This window comes from Otolemur garnettii, unplaced genomic scaffold, assembly GCF_000181295.1.
Source record: "Otolemur garnettii isolate 467f Iridium unplaced genomic scaffold, OtoGar3 scaffold00035, whole genome shotgun sequence".
Taxonomy (NCBI): Eukaryota; Metazoa; Chordata; class Mammalia; order Primates; family Galagidae; genus Otolemur; species Otolemur garnettii.
In genome coordinates, this window is record NW_003852430.1 from 7,985,318 (window position 1) to 7,997,956 (window position 12,639).

Below are 12,639 nucleotides of genomic sequence, written 5' to 3' on the forward strand. Positions count from 1 at the left end.
CATAGAATAAGAATATATTTCAGTTGCCTTCAGTTATCACGGGCCTACCCAAAGATTGAGAGGTGAATGCTTGATTATTTGAAAGCATTTCAAAATTGTTCACAAAACAAACAAGAGTTGAAAAATAGCTCACTCTAAGTTAAACTAATTCATAAGGAACAATAAAAGAGTTCAATAAACATTAAGGCGGGGCATGGTGCTTCACACTTGTAATCCTAGCACTCTTGGGAGGATGAGGCGGGTGGATTGCTGGAGCTCATGAGTTCAAGACCAGTCTGAGCAAAAGTGAGACCTCATCTCTACTAAAACAGAAAAACTGAGGCAAGAGGTTCTCTTGACCCAAGAGTTGGAGGTTGCCGTGAGCTATGACACCACTGCACTCTACCCAGGGCAACACCTTGAGACTCTGTCTCAAAAAAAAAAAAAAAGAAGTGAATAAATGTTGAAGAGAACTTGATTGATAGAGTTATTTTGGTTGTATGACATTCAGGTACCCTGATTTATTTTGGTCTTTATCTGTAGTATGAAAATAATTACTATACTATTACTTCATAGGGTATGAAGTACCTGAGACCAAATTTACTAAAATATACAAAGGACTTTTCAAGCTGTAAAACATTTTACAGATTTTAATTACAATTATTTCTGCATCTAGTCACGGTTATTAGTCTCCAGCCCATGGATTATCCCAGTGCATTTAAATTAACCTGAAATATGGCTGTGAAAATTCTTAATATTTTACTTTATTTCTGGTTTTAATCAATAGCTTACTGAAATTAGTGCTACATAGTGTGTACATCATAAAACTAACTACAAAGTAAACTGGAAGACTGATTATAAGTAATAGATTATTTTATCTTAATAAAAAAACAATTTGCTATTCAATGACTGCTATCTGAATATATTTACAAAGCAAAGTTCTGAATGTTTATTATCACCTCCAAAATCGATACATTCAAATCCTAACTCCCAAGTTAATGGTACAACGTGGGGCTTTGGGGAGGATGATTAGGTAATAAGGGTGGAGCCCTCATGAATGGGATTAGTGCCATTATAAAAAAGACCCCAGAAAGATACCTCACCCACCATGTAAGAGTGCTGCTTTCTGTGAGAAAGTGGACCTCACCAGACACAAATTTGCCAATGCCTTGATCTTGGACTTCCCAGCTTCTGGTTGGTAAAAAATAAATCTATGACCTTTATCAGCCATCCAGCTTATGCTGTTTTGTTAGCAGGCTAAACAGATTAAAACAACAAGGGCAAAAGCAGATAATTATATTATAGATATCTTTAATTTGAATTTCAAAATGAACCTAACAGCAATCTAGTAGTCTTGACCACTTTGAATTATGTTGAAAACCAATATATGTTTAAGTGGAATTTTAATTACAGACACTATATAGTCTTTTCAAACCTGAAACTGATTTATTATTTCAACATATTAGGCAAAACTTAAGGAAAATTAGATCACTGCCTCAGCATTTTCCCATGTAAAAAGTGAGCATTTCTCATAAAGACTTTGTACAGATAGTACTGAAGAGTGGCTGGTTAATTAATGAATGAATTAATTTTAAAGAAGAAGGGGTTTAGAAAAGAATGGTCTCCATGGAAAAAGGAAATGCAATTAGAAAAAAAGTAGAGTTACATAAAGTTAATACTAGTATATTTCCAGACAAACAGTAGGTGGCAATATCTACACAGACTTGTTTTTGGAATGCTTGTATAACATCAGAGAAAACATAAGCTAATGATTCATGAAATATGGGATTTTCCAAAACTCACGTATTAGAAGGGACATTTATTCATGAGCACATGCTTTGTTTTTATTCTTTCTATTTTAGAATAGCATGCTTATATCTTATCAGAAGGACTCCACCAAGATCATTAGCCTTCACAATGTTTTATTTATGAGTCATGGTAGGTGTCCATCTGTCTCTTAAACAAAGGGACAGAACTTTTTTTTCTTTGCACCAGTGGGGCTGATGAGGTAGTTGAATTAGAGAAGGGTAAGATTCATGGAAATAGTTATGTTTTAATTTTTATTATTTTATTTACTCATGTATTTATTTTTATTGTTATCTCAATTACAAAAGTCTGCAGAAGTTGCAGAAGGCACCTCTGGCAGTCAAAAGAAGGCAGGAGCTGCAGTGAGTCTGTCCTTTGAGCACAGCAGCCTCCTGCTGACGTTCTGTGTGATGCTGCAGGCTAAAGACAGACCTATGGCCCTCTATGTGGTTCTCACAGATGAACTTTCAACCGTAAGAATATATTTTAGGAAAGAAGTAAAATACAGGAGCTCCAAAGGCGTTTTTAATTTTCCAGAATGAGGAGACTGGTTGTTGAATGTTTCCACTGGTGGCAACCAGAGAATAGCTACAGAGGCAGGCAGAGGTGCTGCCTTTGTGACAGCAGAGGTCAGTAATAACAAGGGGGAAGGAAATTGAGCAATCTGGCCAGAACTTACCACCCCTTTCTCTGAGTGGCAGAATTAACAGGCAAGCTAAGCAGCAATAAGCAGCACACACATGTGATGATCCTCAGTACCCAGTAGGGTCTCTGGTCTCTAGTGCAGGCAATGTTTCCATCTCTGGCAACAGTGCCTTCCTGACAATACTCAGAGATGTTTTAAGACTCTTTCTACCAGAGAAATAGTTCCTTACCACACAGTATTTTGAAGCCACCATGATAGAATATAAAGTGAAAATTTCCACTATAGTCTTTTATAACTATTGAAATTTTCTCCCTCTTCACTAATAGCTAGACTTGGATTTATCTTTCAGAAGGAAGAAAATTGTGGCAAATAATGCAAAAAAACCAATGACTTTTCTTAAAGAAAGAGAAAAAAGTAATGCTAACATTTATACAGAACCAAAAAAGAGTCCGAATAGCCAAAGCAATCCTGAGCAAAAAGAACAAAGCTAGAGTCATCACATTACCTGACTTCAAAACATATTACAGGCATGATATTGGTATTGACATTGTCAAATGGAATATGATAGAGACAAACAAAAATCCACATATTTAAAGCCAACTCAAAAAAGGGAGGGGTGGGGGGGTGAGGGAGGAAGAACTCAGATGGTATAAGCCACAGGGGAAAAAGGAAAAAAGAAAAAAGAAAGCCAACTGGTCTTTGAGAAAGGTCCTAAGAACAAACATTGGAAAGGACATTCTCTTCAATAAATAGTACTGGGACAATTGGATATCCATACGCAGAAGAATGAAACCAGAACTCTGTCTCTTACTATATATGAAAATCGACTTTAAATAGTTTGAAAACTTATATGTAACATGTATTTGTCTTAAATTTATAAAGATTTATTTGGCTCATGGTCCCACAAGCTATATAAGAAGCAAGGTGCCAACAACTGGTTCTGATGAGGGCCTCAGAGAGCTTCCGCTCACAGCGGAAAGTGAAGGGGAACCAGTGTGTACAGATCATGTGGCCAGAGCAGAAGCAAGAGAAAGCGCAGGGGAGGTGTCGGGCTTTTTTTAACAACCATTTTTCATGATAACTAAGAGAAAGAACTCCTTCAAGAATGGCAGCAACCATTCATGAGGGCTTTGCCCCACCCCAAACACCTCCCACCAGGCCCCACCAACAACCTTGGGAATCAAATTTTGACCATAGCAAAACCATAGCCCACAAGACCTGGATCTATAAAACCACTAGAAGAAAACAGAAAAAACACTCAAGACCCCAAAAGCACAGGCAACAAAACCAAAAATAAACAAATGGCACTACATTAAAGTAAAGAGCTTCTGCACAGCAAAGGAAACAATAAACAGAGTGAAGAGACAACTTTGAATAGGAGAAAATATTTGCAAACTATTTATCTGACAAGGGGCTAATATCCAGAATATAGAAAAACCTCAAAGGGCAACAGAATAAACAATCCAACTGAAAAGTAGCCCAAGGATCTGAGTAGACATTTCTCAGAAAAAATACAAATGGCCAAAATCTCTTAACATCACTAATTAGGGAAAGGCAAATCAAAACCATGATGAGGTATTATCATCTTACCATGGTTAGAATGGCCATTATCAAAAAGATAAAAAAATAATAATAACAGATGCTGGTGAGGATGTGAAGAAAAGGGAACTCTGCACACTGTCAGTTTACTGTTAATGTCAGTAAATTAGTACAGCTATTATAGAAAACAGTATGGAGATTTCTCAAAAAACTACAAATAGAACTAACATATGACCAAACAATCTTATATTGGGTATTAATCCAGAGGAAAGAAAATCAGCATATCAAAGGGGTACATGCCCTCCAGTGTTCACTGATGTGGCACTATTCACAAGAGCAAAGATACAGATTCAACTTAAGTGTCTTTCAACAGATGAATAAACAAAATGTAACATATACACAAAATGAAATACTATTCGGTCATTAAAAATGAGATCATGTCATTTGCAGCAACAGGAATTGTGTTAAGTGAGCCAGATGTAGAAAGACGAATTATCTCGTGTCTGACGCATACGTAGAAGCTAAAAACAGTTGATGTCATGAAGACAGGGAGTAGCAGAATAATAATTACTAGAGCTTGGAAGGGTGTGGAGGAATGAAATGAAGAGAGACTGGTTAACACACATAGAAGGACTAAATTCCAGTTTTTGACAGCAGAGTAGGGTGACTCTAATTAACAACAATGTATGGTAGATTTCAAAATTACTAAGAAAGAAGTCTTAAAATGTTCTCAGCACATGGAAATAATAAATACTTTAGGTGATGGAGATCATGAATACCCTGACTTGGTCCTTACACATTCTGTGCTTGTAACAAAATATCACATGTGCCCCATAGATATGTACAAAGGTTATATATCAGTCCAAAAGAAAAGGATGGAAAATAAAATATTATCCCCATATCCTTTTGGCAAATCATTACGGAGGGCCAGGCACCGTTCTAACTGCTTGGGAGTACAAAAATAAACAAAATACATCGCATCTCTTTCCTCGTGGAAATTAACATCTGGCAGGGGAAGGCAGAAATTAAACAACAACAAAAAATATCATTAGGGTGGTATTATTTTCCCAGGGTTGTCATAGCAAAGTTCTACAAAGTGAATAACATAAAACAACAAGAATTTGTGGCCATAAAGTTCCAAAAGTTAGTTCAATCAAGGTGACAGCAGGGCTGTGAGACCTCTAAAAACGACAGGGGAATCTTCCCAGCCTTGAAACCTAGCTTCTAGGGGTTTAAGGTAATCTTTGACTGGTAGATCATCTTCATCTCGCCAACACCTGTCTTCACGTGACATTCTCCCCGTACCTCTTCACATACTCTTCCCTCTATGCATGCCTGAGCCTATGTCCAAATTTTTTTTTAATGAGGACACCAGTTATATTGGACTAAGGCCCCTCCTAATAACTTCATCTTAACTTGAAGATGTGACATCTATTTATAAATAAGGTCACATCCTGAGGTACTAGGGGTTGGACTCCAACGTATTATTTAGAAGGGGATACAATTTTGCTCATAACCCACACAACAACAACAATAACAAAATCAAACAGAGCAAAATAAAAATAACAATCAAGAGGCATGATAAGAGTAAGGTAGTCAAAAGAAGGGCATTTGCATGGATATGGTGAGATTTGAACAAACAATTGACGAATTGTGCCAGGCAAGAAGATTCTGCCAATACAGGATTTTAAATGCCAGAATTTAAATATGACCAATCATCTTCATCCTTTGCAATAGATTTGTGGTTCTAAAGGTCTATTAATATCACTACCAGATATCATTCTTTTTCACTCTGAACAAGTTTATTTTCCGTTAACTTCTCTTTAGCAAGAAGAAAGGGGATACTGATTGATTGTAAATGCCGATGATTATTACTGAAACAAATATTCATTTTGCAGTTACCGTGTGCCAGGCACGCTTGTAGCCCCCTGGGAACTGAGCAATGAATGGAAACCATAAAACTCTTTGTCTTACCATGAAGAATTTACATTTCGATAGGGAAAACTTTGAGTTTCATTTTTCACAGCTTCATCCCCCGCTGGTTTGGAAAAATTGAAGACATCTGCCCAGCAAGAGCAAAATGCATCTCACAACGATTAAGAATCATGGTATCTCATAAGGATACGTGAAGGTTACCTGGTCCAAGTACTGTTTGGATGATGAATCTTTGATAATGCTTTCCTTAGAACGGCACTAACTTGCACATCAACACCTTTAGCAACAAAAGGTCAAAATCCTTCCAACTTTACCATCTTCTGGAGCCTTTCTCACCCGGCCCCCTCCATTCACGTCTTGCTACTGTTTCTAGAAAGAACTATGCTCTGCACTTGCTATTTTCCAGATACCTTTTGAAATTACCATTTCTCCATCTTTACTAAAATGCCACTTTCTCAGTAATCATTTCTTGCTTACCCCATTAAAAAATAACTCTCCTATACCACATTGCCACCTCAACTGTTCTTATTCTCCTCTGCATTTTTTTTCTTCAAAATACCTATCACCTCTAATTTTTTAACTCCTTTGTATATGGTCTGTTTCCTCGACTAGACTGTAAATTCCATTAAGGCAAAATTTTTTTCTTCTTCTATATTTGTTCCTCTGGAGTAAGAAGCAAGCCTGGCACAGAACAGAAGAATAGATATTTGTTTAAGGAATGAATATTTAAACGTTTTTTTTTTTTTTTTTTTTGCTGTTTTGGGCTGGGGCTGGGTTTGAACCCTCCACCTCCAGCATGTGGGGCCAGCACCCTACTCCTTTGAGCCACAGGCACTGCCCCTGAATATTGAAACTTAAAATCTAGTGGCATCCTCTTCATTTAGGCTAAAAGGGAGTTCAGGGAGTTGCCTGAAGGCCATCAGCTTGTTCCAGCTGGGCCGCATCTGAATCTTAACACTATGAACTATTTTCATTTACAGTTTGGGAAATTCAGAGAGACTTTCAAATTGATGTTACTCATATTCATGTACTACATATCTTTTTAAAGGGGGGGGTGTCTAAATCTTAACAAGGACGAGAAGTTTAGTTCAAATATGCTATTTTACTTTATGCATGGATAAAACTTAGAGATCCCAGCCTAGGGAATTCTTGTAATTATAATACCAAATATCCAGCCTGATCTACAGATGAAGTAAGTGGTATGACTTTTATATACAAAGTGTATGTTTCTTTTCAATGGGTAAGTAGATGTCTACTATGACTAATAAACATATGTGGGAGATATATTTCTACATTAGCTTGGCCACATTCATATGCAGGTTTGATTGAAAATATTAAATATTAGGTGGTAATGGTGACTGGTGACTTGAAACTTATTCTGATACCAAAGGACTCCTATTTTAAACCAATGTAGTTCATAACACATAGTCTAGTGATTAGGATGAATTTAAAAAAATGTAGAGTTATTCAAAGTGATAGGCAAAGCAGTGGTTCAAAGCTCTGTTTACAGATTACAGTCACCAGGGAAACTCTGTAAGCATCAACACTCAGTCTTAACTCCCTAGAAGTTCTGCTTCAATGGGGGAAAGGTGAGGCCTGATAGTATCTTAAGCTTCCCGGGTGATTGTTCTGATGTGCATGTAGGTGGATAGTCACTTCAATAAAGAATTGAATATTCTCTAGGAAGTGACCAAGGGAACTGTTAGATTTATATATTGAATTTACAGAACTTTTCCAGAAGCACACTGACTTAATAGGATTATAGACCTCAAAAGATTCAAGAAAAAAAAGCAAAAGTTACCTTTCTCTCTCAGGCATTTGCAACATGGAGATTTACAGATATTGTCATTTTGATAGTGGATATACATTTGTTATATTTGAGTTCATTGTAAAGCTATCTGAACTAACGCTGGATGGCACGCCCCTCAGGGAAGAAATCCGAGCCACCTGCTGCTGGGGGTAGACATCAGAAGACTGTCACCAGCAAGATGTCCAGCATAGAATCACATCAACCCAGGTTCAATTTCCAAGTCTGTCACTTAACATTCATATTTAACTTCTTTATGAAATAAGGATAACAAAACCTAGTTAGAAGGATATGTGACCAGGGACATGTAACCAGGGCAGTCACAGAGTCAACAGGGGTCTATACTTAGGCCCTAAGTTTGAGGTCCAATCTTCTGTGGCCACTGTCCCAAAATTCTTAACAATTTTATCTTAATTTGAGGTTTGTGAATGAAGTTGTGTGGGACAATGGAGTAGGCACTGGAGGCTCCGAGTCTGGACTCACATGGGTCCTGCCTACCCATGTCCCCAGGGAGAGTTCTCAAAGATGCTCTCCTCACCCCCTACCAACTGCTACTAGTCTCCACCCCCAGACAGGACCTGCCCATGGGCACAGAAATGGTTGGGGTCATATCTAAGCTCTCTCCTCACCAAATCTTCAGGCCTAAGTTCCTGCGAGAGTCTACACTCATTGTGTAAGTAACACCATGAAGGCAGGCGGATTGTTTGAGCTCACAAGTTTGAGAGGAGCTTCAGAAAGAGCGAGACCCAGTCTCTAAAAGATATAGCTGGGTGTTGTGGTAGGCACTTGCAGTCCCAACTACTTGGCAAGCTGAGGCAAGAGGATTGCTTAAGCCCAAGAGTTCGAGGTTGTTGTAAGCTATGACGCCATGAAACTCTACCCAAGGTGACACAGTGGGACTCTGTCTCCATAAAAACAAACAAACAAACAAACAAACCACTTTGACAGGTAGAGAAAGAAACCATGAAAAAATGGAAAAGCATTTTCCCGGCCTCTTGAATAAGAAGTCTACATTTTCATTTTTCACTGGACCTTGAAAATTATGTAGCTGGGCTGGCTTGCAAAGCATAGATTTTTATCATAGATATTTTTTGTGTGACATCAAAAAATACGAGATAAATAGATTGGTTCTGTCGGAATAGAAAGGCTAGTGGGTACAAGTTTCTCAAAATGCTAGTTTGTTTTCATCTCCCTCATTATGTCTTTCCCTTTCAGCAAGGCAAGTTATCAAACCATTAACAAGCATAGATTGAAAACTGGACCAGCCTTATGCGAACTCAACTAAGAAGTTAGAGAAAAACGCAGACATATTCTGGACATTCTTCTTCTGATCATTTCTGTTATCTGGAAGCTTTGGATAAAGACCAAGGTGGATGTCTGTGATAGTAATTAAAGGCCTCATCACACAAGGACTCAACAACACTAGAAGTGCTAAACCAAGAGATTTGGTCTGTAAGCCATTAAAACCAGCCTTTCCCTCTAGGGAGACTTATATTCAGAATGATTAGAAATTTATACTCTGAAAATTATTTGGAATACCTTAAATTCTTTTTAGAAACAGGACATACATGAAAAGAGAAAATGAAATCTCCTTTATGGCAGTGCCGGTGGCTCAGGGGTTAGGGTGCCGGCCCCATATACCGAGGGTGGAGGGTTCAAACCCGGCCCTGGCCAAACTGCAACAAAAAACAAAATAGCTGGGCATTGTGGTGGGCAACAGTAGTCCCAGCTACTTGGGAGGCTGAGGCAAGAGAATCGCCTAAGCCCAGGAGTTGGAGGTTGCTGTGAGCTGTGTGATGCCACAGCATTCTACCAATGGTGATAAAGTGAGACCCAATCTCTACAAAAAAAAAAAAGAAGAAGAAGAAGAAGAAAGCAATCTCCTTTAGAGCCATCTGCCGCTGATATTTTTGCTGTGCCTCCTGAGAACTCAAAGGGCCAAAAAGGGAAGAAAGTAATAAGTCTGTTCACTGCAGCTGCTGAGTAATCTTTTTCTACATTTACCTATAAATGAAAACCAGCAATCAAATATGTCATCTTAGTGTAAAGACTTAGTAGCCAAATAGAAAAGGATCTACATTGCTGTAATGACTTTTGGTCTTTTTAAGTTTCTAAAGTTAGACAATGTAATTTTCCAAGTCCAAGGTGATGATGGGAGAAAAATAGAGGCCCAGAGTAGTTTGGTTAAAGAACTCCTTATTCCTAGTTCGCATTTTTACAGTGCTAAACACATTTTCTCCTTAATCTGCCCTTTGTAAACAGAGTATTCCCAAATCTTTTTATTTTTTTCATGATAAAGCCTTTTCATCTCTGCTTATTGTCAACGCTGTCTGTAAAATCTTCTCTGCGCTCCATCTTCCTCGAGTTGTAGACCTCAGGAATTATGTGTCTGTAACTCATGAAGGTAAATAGGCTATTTTGTGACAAGATCATTTCTAGTTATGTTACGACTCCTGTTACATTTATCATGCAAAAGAGATAGAGCCAATAACACAGGCTCCTCTGGGACTACTGTGTCCAGAAGACCCCAGACCAATGGACAGCTGTTAGTCCCAGGCAGAAGAGATAGTTGACTACACTGTAAAAATTAAAAAAAATAAAAAAATCTTCCCAGCTCTCTAAAAATAAAGCTCCACTGAGCACCCAGATGGGTGAAAGTGTGTTTAGCTGGGCTTCATTTCTTTGGTCAAGCTGACCTAGAACTCTGTATACACAAAAATCCAAACATGCTGAGCTAGGATCCTGAGGGATAGTACTGTCTTTCCTGACTCACTTCAAATGAGTTGGTCAGATTTTTTTTCCCTAAGAGTAGCAGTATCCTAAGTGTGTAGGAGTGGGTAGTGAGAGAAGGGTAGGGAGGAAGGGTGGAAAGGAATTTTCTAAAGCCAGGTTGCAAATTGCAAAGAAATGATCCTACTTGACAATGTTGACCAGGGGGATGTACATCGCTATGGTGATGGGACATTGTAGATTTTGTTTATCTGAGTTCCTTTTAGGAAATTATAAGAGTAAAATTTAGAAATACGTAAATTTGTTTCTAGTCCTTACCTTAAACCTTGTTATTGTTGTTAATTTTAATTCTGTGGAGGTAAAAAGTGGAAACCTAATAATCACATGTATATGTAAAAATTAAAGAAAAAGAGTAAAATTTAGAGGAAAAACAGTAAAGAATAAAATAATAAGGATTAGATTAGCAAGTCTTCATCCTGTCCTGTCAATGTTTCTATAGCACAGAATATAAGGAATCATAATTATAAAACAAGCCATTGTGTACTCATAACAAAGAACACAAACTCTGGGCAGCGCCTATGGCTCAGTGAGGAGGGCGCTGGCCCCATATACTGAGGGTGCTGGGCTCAAACACGGCCTCAGCCAAACTGCAACAAAAAAATAGCCAGGAGTTGTGGCGGGCACCTGTAGTCCCAGCTACTCAGGAGGCTGAGGCAAGAGAATCACCTAAGCCCAGGAGTTGGAGGTTGCTGTGAGCTGTGATACCATAGCACTCTACCGAGGGGGACAAAATAAGACTCCTCTGTCTCTTAAAAAAAAAAACCACAAACTCTGACAGAAGCCTTTCCTAACACTAAGAATATTCATTTATATTTATTAAAAAGTTCTTCTGGACATAATTATACAGATTTTTTATTATACATCATTTTTGTGCACACACCCAAAAGGTAAGGCAAAAATTTGTTTATGGGTTTTTTCCTATAGTTTTTTTTTTTTTTTTACCAAGTATGTCTTTCAGGCTTACATTCATCAATGGCCATGTTTCAATTTATTTCCACAAAATATCCTCTAGTATATCAACTGTACTTTATACAGCATTTCATAAAATAACCTGCCAAAGAATCAAAATCCATTGGACGGGACTCTGTGCTGACGAGAATACCTAAAGCTGGCTGGCATCTCCTTGACTCCCTTTTAAGAGTGTTGGAAACACGTGTGACTCACCACCTCCCATACCTCCTCCCACAACCGTTTTGTTCCTATGGTTTAAAAGAGTGCTCTATTAAGAAATTAAGATGAGAACAAGGATATTTAAGTGAGCACAAAGTTTCTTCCTACATGATCCATGTTAGTTACCAAAAGAAGAACAGGCACTACAGCGTAGGAACCTGGTAACATCATCTTAACCCAGTGATCAAAGTTAACATCAGTAGCAAGAGAAAATGACATCAATTAACTCCTAATACATGGGTGCTGTACTGAAAGGAGATTTCTGTGGCTTTCTGACCTTCCCTTTACCCCCGAAAACATATAAACTGAACATGTTATATTCATAACTAACTCAAATTAAGGTAGATTTTACAAAGTAACTGGCCTGTAATCTTCAAGAATTGGCAAGTCATAAAAGACAGGAGAGAACAAAGGATTGAGGGCTGGGTGTGGTGGCTCACCCCTGAAATCCTAGCACTCTGGGAGGCTGAGGCAGGTGGATTGCTTGAGCGCGTGAGTTGGAGACCACCCTGAGCAAGAGCAAGACTCTGTCTCTAAAAAATAGCCGTGCACTGTGGCAGGCACCAGTAGTCCCAGCTACTCAGGAGGCTGAGGCAAGAGGATCACTTGAGCCCAAGAGTTTGAGGTTGCTGTGAGCTGTGACACCATGGCACACTACCTAGGATGACAAAGTGAGACTTTGTCCCCAAAACAAACAAACAAACAAAAAGAATTGTTCAGATTAAAGAAGAGTAAAGAAACAAGACAATTAAATACAAAATGTGACCTGGATTGGATCCTGAACAAGAATTATTACTTCTTTAACTAAAAAGGGCTTCTGTGGAACAATTGACAAAAATAGGAATGTCTTCAGATTGGAATATTTTATTGATGCTAATTGGCATATGCTGATATCTGTGCTGTGCTTATGTAAGAGAATGACCTCGTTTTTAAGATAGACACATTGAAGTACAATATTATTTAAAAG